Genomic DNA, 7,908 nt, shown 5'->3' with positions numbered 1-7,908 from the left:
GTTCACACACGTGTCCTCTGCAGCTACTTCTGAGCTGCAACGGCAGAGCTGAGCAGTTGCAACAGAGGCCATCTGGCCCACAGAGCTGAAAATATTTATTTTCTGGCCTTTTACCGAAACTGTTTGCCAACCTCTGTTTTCAGCTGTTGATTGTCCAGCAAATAATGCGTGATAGTCACTAGGAGGATGGGGCGAGCGAGGTGGCGTGTTACTTGGCCGTACAAAGGAGGAGAGCACTGACCCCTGCCACAACACGGATGAGCCCCGAGGACATGGTGCCGAGTCAAGCCAGACGCAAGAGGCCACATGGTATATGATGCCAGTTCTGTGAAATGCCCGAACAGGGACATCTACAGACAAAGTAGATTAGTGGTTGCCAGAGGCTGGGGGAATGGGATGATGGGACCTTTTGTCCTCCATTCTGGAGGTGATGGAAATGTTCTAGAACACTGTGCTCGGTGCTTGCACAACCCGGTGAATACTGAATTGTTCGCTTTCCACGGGTGACTTGTGTGAATGGAAATCACATCTCAATAACTGTGTTTTTTAAAAAGAAGTGAAGGGATATGGGGAATTCATAAAGCAGATTCCTGCTGGGTTTCCTCCAGCCTGGGGTGACCATCAGGGTGTCCTGAGCTGTGTCCGGGGTGAGGAGGGAAAGTTGCAGGCCTTGCATTTGGCAAGAGTCATTCTGTGGGGAGAAACACCGACCCCCCTCCACCACACCAAGCTCAGCTTCTGGCTTGTGATTTCCGGGAGAGACCCTGGCAGACAGGTACAATTTTCCCTTCAGACGTGCTCTGCCTATGGAAATGCAGAAGAGCCAGCATTAAAACAGCAGCCGACTGCCCACAGTGCCGTGTCCTGGTGGGACGGGATAGTGCACCCTTGAAGGGCGTGAGCAGGGATTGGGTAGACCGCCGTCTTCCAGACTGGGGAGACAAACTCTTTGTGCACAGAGACAGATGCTCTGGGAACTGTGGGGTCTCCACACCCCACATCACACTTGGGAGCAAGGTGAACACACTTTCCAGTTTCGTCGGCAAACCCTGGAGGGAAAGATCTGTGGAGCATGATGCAGCTGCAGAGACCAGGAGTCAGTTTCGTGGAGAAATGGAAGGAAGGTTCCAGAACAGTCAGGTGGTCAGGGCCTGTCCGGACCTGAACAGGGGGCCTTCCCTCAGAGCAGGGTCTCCATCAGCACTCCTCACATCCACTCTCTCCCCTGCCTGACCCCATACAGCCCCGAGTCCTGCTGGCCCACGTCCTCCACCCACCGCCGTTATCCCCGTGCCAACCCCCTTGTCTCAGCTCTGCTTCCAGGACATCCCAAACCAACCCAGCTTTTTTTTTTTTTTTAAAGATTTTATTTATTTATTTGATAGAGATAGAGGGAGAGCACAAGCAGGGGGAGCGGCAGGCAGAGGGAGAGGGAGAAGCAGGCTCCCCGCTGAGGGGGGAGCCCGACGTGGGGCTCGATCCCAGGACCCTGGGATCATGACCTGAGCCGAAGGCAGCCGCTTAACCGACTGAGCCACCCAGGCACCCCCAACCCAGCTTTTATTTTTTTTTTTAAGATTTTATTTATTTATTTGAGAGAGAGAATGAGACCGAGAGAGAGAGCACGAGATGGGGGAGGGTCAGAGGGAGAAGCAGACTCCCCGCCGAGCAGGGAGCCCGATGCGGGACTCGATCCAGGGACTCCAGGATCATGACCTGAGCTGAAGGCAGTCGCTTAACCAACTGAGCCACCCAGGCGCCCCTCAACCCAGCTTTTTAACAGAGTGGTCTGCAAGCACTTCATAAGAGGTCCGTGTAAATATGTCCGGCGCTGTGGGCCACGTGGCCTTTGGTTCCACAATTCCACATCTAGAAAGCAGCCATTGGCAAAACATAAACTAATGGGCGCAGCTGGGTGCCACTAAAGCTTTATGGACAAAAACAGGCAGTGGGCCGGATTTGGCAAAGGGTCACCTTCGCAAAAGGCAACTCTGATGGTGTCACACCGAGCCCTTGCCAGTCCCTTGGGACATGCTTCCTGCCTTTCACACACCTTCCTGGTGTGTCTCCAGATGCTCCCACTCTCATGTCCAACACCCAGTCATCCTTCCAATGTCAGCTGAAAGTCCCCTCTGTAGAGACGGGGCCCCTGACACCCCAAGACCACACAGCCCCCCTCACCTGCTTCCTAGCACCCACACCTTTTCATGCTCACTACACAGTGCTGGGGCTGGGGGGTCCCGTCCACCTCGCCTCACACAACAGGAGGACAGGGTCCACCTCACCCCCACGGCACCCCCAGTGCTCAGCACAGAACAGGAACTCTGTAAGCACATGGTGAGTTAAAGAACAGAAGGATGGAAAGATAGAAAACCCTAGGTGCTTATAGGGTGGGACTTGGGAAGTGGTACAGTAGCCTCTTTGTGACAAGGAGCAACAAGGAGCTGAAAACGCCATAGGACTGAGAATGTGTGGCGGGAGTTTGTCCAGGAAAGTTCAGGACAAGCTGAACCAAAGCATCGTGTCAATGGGCAGCGTTTGTTGAATCAATGAATTTCCATGCAGAGTGACCCAGCCCGTAAACACTCTGAGTTCAGGGGAAGGGGAGGGTAGGTAGTGTGGACAGGAAGATCACTGGGATGTCGTCTCCTTCACAGAACTCTCCAGCCCAAAGCCCATGCGGGGTGGACACAGATGGGAGGTGTAAGCAGGCCATCCCATTTAACTCCAGCCAGGAGTTGTGGGAATGGGGAGTGGGGTTAGGGTGGGAAATGAGGCAGGCCACGTCCATAAAGTCAACTCAGGGCCAAATCGGAGGGGGTCCAAGGCCATGCCAAGGAGTCTGGACTTCTTTACGTTAGGTAACAGGGAGCCACTGAATGTTCTTGAGCAGCAGCATGCCATAGAAGTAGCTCTGCTTCTGAAAGACTTCTGTGACGACAATGGGATATACAGGCTTGGAATTTCGGGGGGGGAGGGTGACAGGGAGGCCTCGGCAATGGTCCAAGTAGAAGACAAGGAGTACCTGGAAACTAGGGTGCAGGAAATAAGGCGAGCAGGGTGAGGGGTGTGGAAGAGAAAGGGCAAGGAAGGGAGACACGGGAGAGGGCCCCACAGAAGCAGCCCCAGTGCCGGTGCCGACAGACTGGAGAGAGACACCAAGATGAAGAACCACAGCGGCCAGGGGCGCCCAAGCCCCGCTCCTTTTGCTCTTAAGGAGTTGGGTCCGACTGGAGATTCACAGGCTCACAGCTGCTGGCTGGCCTCCCGACACCTCTACTTCTTGGTGCACGTAGCTAGCGGTTAGAAAATACAGGTGGCCACATGTTCAGACGGCAAGGAGCAAGTGATGTGGCACCTTGTCCGGGGTCTTCAGCACGGAGCTCCACTCCCACCATGTCTAGGCCCCCAGGATGCTTTTCTCCTGCAGCTGCCCTTCGTTAGTGGGAACACCAGCAGAAAACAAGAATCAAGACACAGTTCCAATCTGGCGGCGACCCCTTCCATTCAAGGGCCGGGGATGCTTGACAAATGAGCCTCCAAGAAAAGCACAGTCTGCACAGAGCAACACGGTGATGAGCTCAGGACACTGGACATGGCAGCAGGACAGCTCCCCGGGCTGAGGTTCAGCTTCCCGGCCTCTGTGAAGACACAGCTAATGGGTTTCTTGATTTTGAATGGCCTCGCGTCCTTCTCCATCCTGGAGAGCTCCACTTTGTCCAGACAAACCTGTCCGCCCTCCCACAGACTCATGCACGACGTGGCACGGAGCAAGTGAGCAGATCTGGAAACATGCTCCTGCGTGGTACCTGGTTGGGGGCAGGTGCTGAGGGAGGTGGAGGGGTGGTTTGTGTGGGGAGAGGAGGAAGACAGTGGGAGAGGGCCGGGAGAGCACGCGCCGAGCACTGGAAACCTCTTCTGACCTGATTCTCAGTGGCCTGTTCTGTGAGCTCATGGGGAGACTATAGCGCGGTCTTTAAACCTCCAAGTACCTCCCCCCCCCCCCCACATGCTCTTGGTGCATCCTCAGTGTTGCAGCCACACATACCAACCCTGGCCAGACTCTAGAAGCCCACCAAGTACGGGCCTGGACACCGAGCGCCGACATTATTCTGTCGTGGAAAACGTTGAGGTCGCCATAAAGGCCAGCCTTGCACCATAAGGAAGAACACAGGGGTCATAACGAGCATCCCAAGCCCGCTGAGCAGCTAGCATGGCTGCTTCCCTGGGCGCCTCAAAGGAGGCTCAAGGGCTCTCGGGTCAGCGCGTCAGCAGGACATCGAGGGGCTCGTCTCAGCGGGGCACCTGGTCGGTCTCGGGACACAGGTGACGTCTTCTGGATGCAGTTCCTCAAGACCACGCGAGCTCACAAGTCAGAGGAGGGGACAAAGGGCGAGGACACTTTGCTCTTCTGTAAAAATAACAGAAAAGACCCCTAGGTTTAGTGGCCCCAACACAGGCAGCGCAGGGGAGGGACTTACTTTGCTCATGGGTTTTGCTTAAGCTGAGGATTCACTACTACAAGAAGGAAGGACTCACAGTTCCCACAAAAGAAAGACAGAGGAGGTCTTAGAAAGGAGTCCAGAGTCTCTCTGTTCCCTAGTTCCTGATTTACGCATGCACAGTGGTACACGTGCTTTCTCCCTCCCTCCCTCCTTCCTCCCTCCATCCATCTCTCCCTCCCTCCCCCTATCTCCCTCTCTCAGCCTGTGCCCCACCATCCCTACACTGCTTGCACCCCTTGACCATTGCTGCTCCAGGTTGCAGGTGCCCCTGGAGGCTGGCGAGGGCAGCCCAGGTAGGGAGCTCAGACACCTAGACGCACACGCACACACACACACATCCTGGACCCCCATCCCCACCTATCTCTACGTCAGCCACTCGGCCACTCAGGTCCTTCCCAAATGGCTGCGCACATGGCAACCTTATCCACTCAGCAGCCCACAGACTCCTGCCGGGGGCATAAGGAGACGGGGTGCAGGGGGCCAAGCTGGAAACCCACGGCAGCACCTTGAGAGGCGCCGAGGGTCAGGAAAGTGGGGGTGGGCGCCCTGCGTCAGTCTCAGCCCAGCTCGCGGCCTCGGGATGAAAACTGGAAGTAGACAGAACTGTCCCCAGCACCTGCAGGGCCCCAGATCCAGCTGGGAGCAGGGAGGTCACCTCGGGGCAGCCAACCAGGGGTCAGTGGGCTTTTAACAGTAGTCGCTGGATTGTGTTCAAGTCACATCTCCCAGCAGCCCGGGGGGGAAATGCTGGACTAAGGTGCTGTTCTGTTTGTTTTAATTTAGGTGACATCCACTTAACATAAAATGAACCATTTTAAAGCGTACAACTCAGTGGCTTCACAGTGCTGGGCAGACACCAGCGCTATCTCACTCCAGAACATTCTCAGCACCCAGAGGGAGCCCCGGCCCAGTGAGCAGTCAGTCCCTCCCCGCTTCCCCGGCCCCGGCCACCTACCGGTGCTCTGCGGTCTATCCGCACGCACCTGTCCTGGACATCTCACACAGGGGCCGTCACACCGCACGGGTCCTGTGTGTCTGATTTCTTTCTTGGGGCGTGTTTCCAGGTCCATCCATGAGCAGGATGTCGTCAGGGCTTCGTTCATGGGGGAAGAACACAGGCTCACTTTTTCTCACCCCACAGCGGCGGCTTTTGAAAAAGCACTCAGGCAAAGCAAGAAAGGACAGTGCCGGGTCACCCACAAGCGCCCTCACAACTTCAATTCCCCAGAGGAGCAGGAGGAGTGAGAGAACCTAGAGGACAGGGCTGCCGGGGGGACGGGAGGCGGCGGCAAGTCTGGCAGCGGGGAGGCTGGGAGGCAGCAGGGGCACGTCCCTGCTGTGCCGACCTTCACCGGCCCAGGACAGGTACGGACGTGCTGAAGGACAGATAGGCGCCGCCCGAGTCACCCTGGCCGGAAAACACCTGGGTATTGCTGAGCCGGAGAAGCCAGCAAACCTGCAGGCCAGGCCCTGGCCCGGGTCCCTGCCCGGGTTTTTGCAGGGCAAAGCCATAACCGCTCAGGGCTCCGCTTGCCTCTCACAAGAACGGGTGCGTTGGCAAGGGTTGGAGTACCCTGGACTGGGGCTCTCCATGGCCCACTCTTCACCCTGTTTACACCTGGACAGGTAGAGCCCAGCCTCCCGCCCCTCCCAGGCCCATCCGGCACTGTGAGCCATTGGCAAAACCCCAAACGCACCCCTCATCACCACTTGGTCTCTCATTCCGTGTGAAGACTCTCCGATCTCCAGCAGTCATCTCTAAACATGCAGAGGTCCCAGGAAAGGAAATTCAGCAGCGTAACCGGGGTGAATCTGCAGACAGGTGAGACTGGGCCAGGTGACAGGTAGAGGACAGTGGAGCTGCAGGGGGTGCAAGCAGCAGAAGGTGAAAGAGGAGACAGGCAGAGGACCCAAGGGTGCAAGGACTGCCCTGCTGGGATTTCCAGGTGTGTCCAAGGCCAGCTTGCCTCCCTGAATGGGGAACATTGTGTCGCTCTGCACCTGGAGGTGCCTCCCACCACCCAGGAGGGGTGCAGAGTGCCCTGAGCACCTCTCCCCAAGCCAACCCGGCAATGAGCGTACCTCCACCCCACTCCCATCTGAAAGTGCAGCCCCCTCCACCACCGAATGTAGGTGCTGGCCGACCGTTCTTGACTCGAGCCTTCAATTCCCCTGTCTGCCCGTCTGCATCTGCAATCCTAGGGAGTATTACAGGCCGCCTCTCCACCCTGCAACATGCTAGGTGTTCATAAGCGATGATTGCATGCCGTCCTTCCAACAAGCCTGCGTGCTATTACAGATGGAGAGACTACCACTCAGAAAGGGAACCCAAGACCCACGCTCTCTCCTGCAGACTTCCCCCCTCCCACCCTGAGAACATCATCTCTGTCTCCAGAGTCCTCTCGACACTGAACTATTTATCGCCTGCATGGAATGCTGCTGGGCTTCTGCATGCCGGGCCTGTGCCCGTGGGCTGGAAATACAGCTGTAAACAGGAGCTCACGTTCTAGACAAAGAGACAGAAATCCAACAAGGTAATCTCAGATTGCGGTAAGTGCCGCATGAGTCAGGATAGTCTACGCTCGCGCAGGCCCAAACAAAGCCTGAAAGCTCAGTGCTTTGTGGAAAGGTCATTTCTCACCTATGATCAGTGTGGTTCAGCAGCCCCACCTGGCAGCTCTCCTCCTGTCAGTGACTCCGGGCTCCAGGCTCCTTACGTCCTGGGCTCTTCCGTCTTACACAGGTGGTGTGGAAGAGGAATAGGGGGTGTGGACGGTCCCACAAGAGGTTCTGTGGCAAGGTCTGGATGTGGCGTCTGTCACCTCTGTCCACAAACTACCGGCCCCAACCTAACTGCAAGGGAGGTTGAAAAACACAGTCTTCTTCGAAATCTAGGAAGACGCAAATGAAATGGAATTTGATGACCACAGGACATTGTCTCTACCGCAAAAGAGTAAAGGAAATAAACAGAATGATAGAACAGAAAGTGGCTGGGATGAGCAGCCCATTTTAGATGGACGGGCCAGGGAAGGTCACTGTAGGGCGTGACTTGAGGGAGCCAGGCAGGAGACAGCCTTCCCATCCCAGGGAACACACAGGCAAGTGCAAACAGTTGGTGCCCGAAAACAAGAGGCATGTTCAAGGGACAGAAAGGAGGTGGGCAGGAGCAGGCAAGGGAGAGGGGGAGACAAGAGGTTGGCCATGTAAGCCAGGTCAGGTGGGCAGCCCCAGTACATGTCAGAGTCACCTGAACCCTCTCCCAGGGACTCTGACCTAATTATTCTGGCCTGGAGCCAGGACTCAATTCATTTTTCTCTTTAAGAAAATAACACATATGCCCCAAAGTGCACAAATCATAAATGTGTGCTCAATGATTAGTCACAAAGTGGACCATCCATGCACA

At 56.1% G+C, this 7,908-nt stretch overlaps 1 long non-coding RNA gene across 1 annotated transcript; it reads right to left on the bottom strand.

The window, feature by feature from the left end:
- Positions 1–1,738: 1,738 nt before the first annotated feature.
- LOC118024438 lies at positions 1,739–6,522 on the bottom strand. The gene is made up of 3 exons (XR_004683102.1): positions 6,203–6,522; positions 5,461–5,598; positions 1,739–4,411 (listed from the first exon to the last, which is right to left on the bottom strand). It is a non-coding gene; the product is annotated as an uncharacterized LOC118024438 (long non-coding RNA).
- Between the last annotated feature and the right edge of the window lie 1,386 nt (positions 6,523–7,908).

This window comes from Mirounga leonina, unplaced genomic scaffold (assembly GCF_011800145.1).
Source record: "Mirounga leonina isolate KUSES-001 unplaced genomic scaffold, KU_Mleo_1.0 Mir_197, whole genome shotgun sequence".
NCBI classification, from domain to species: Eukaryota; Metazoa; Chordata; class Mammalia; order Carnivora; family Phocidae; genus Mirounga; species Mirounga leonina.
The sequence above is the reverse complement of the archived record's forward strand: the minus strand, read 5'-3'. Positions and strand labels throughout refer to the sequence as shown.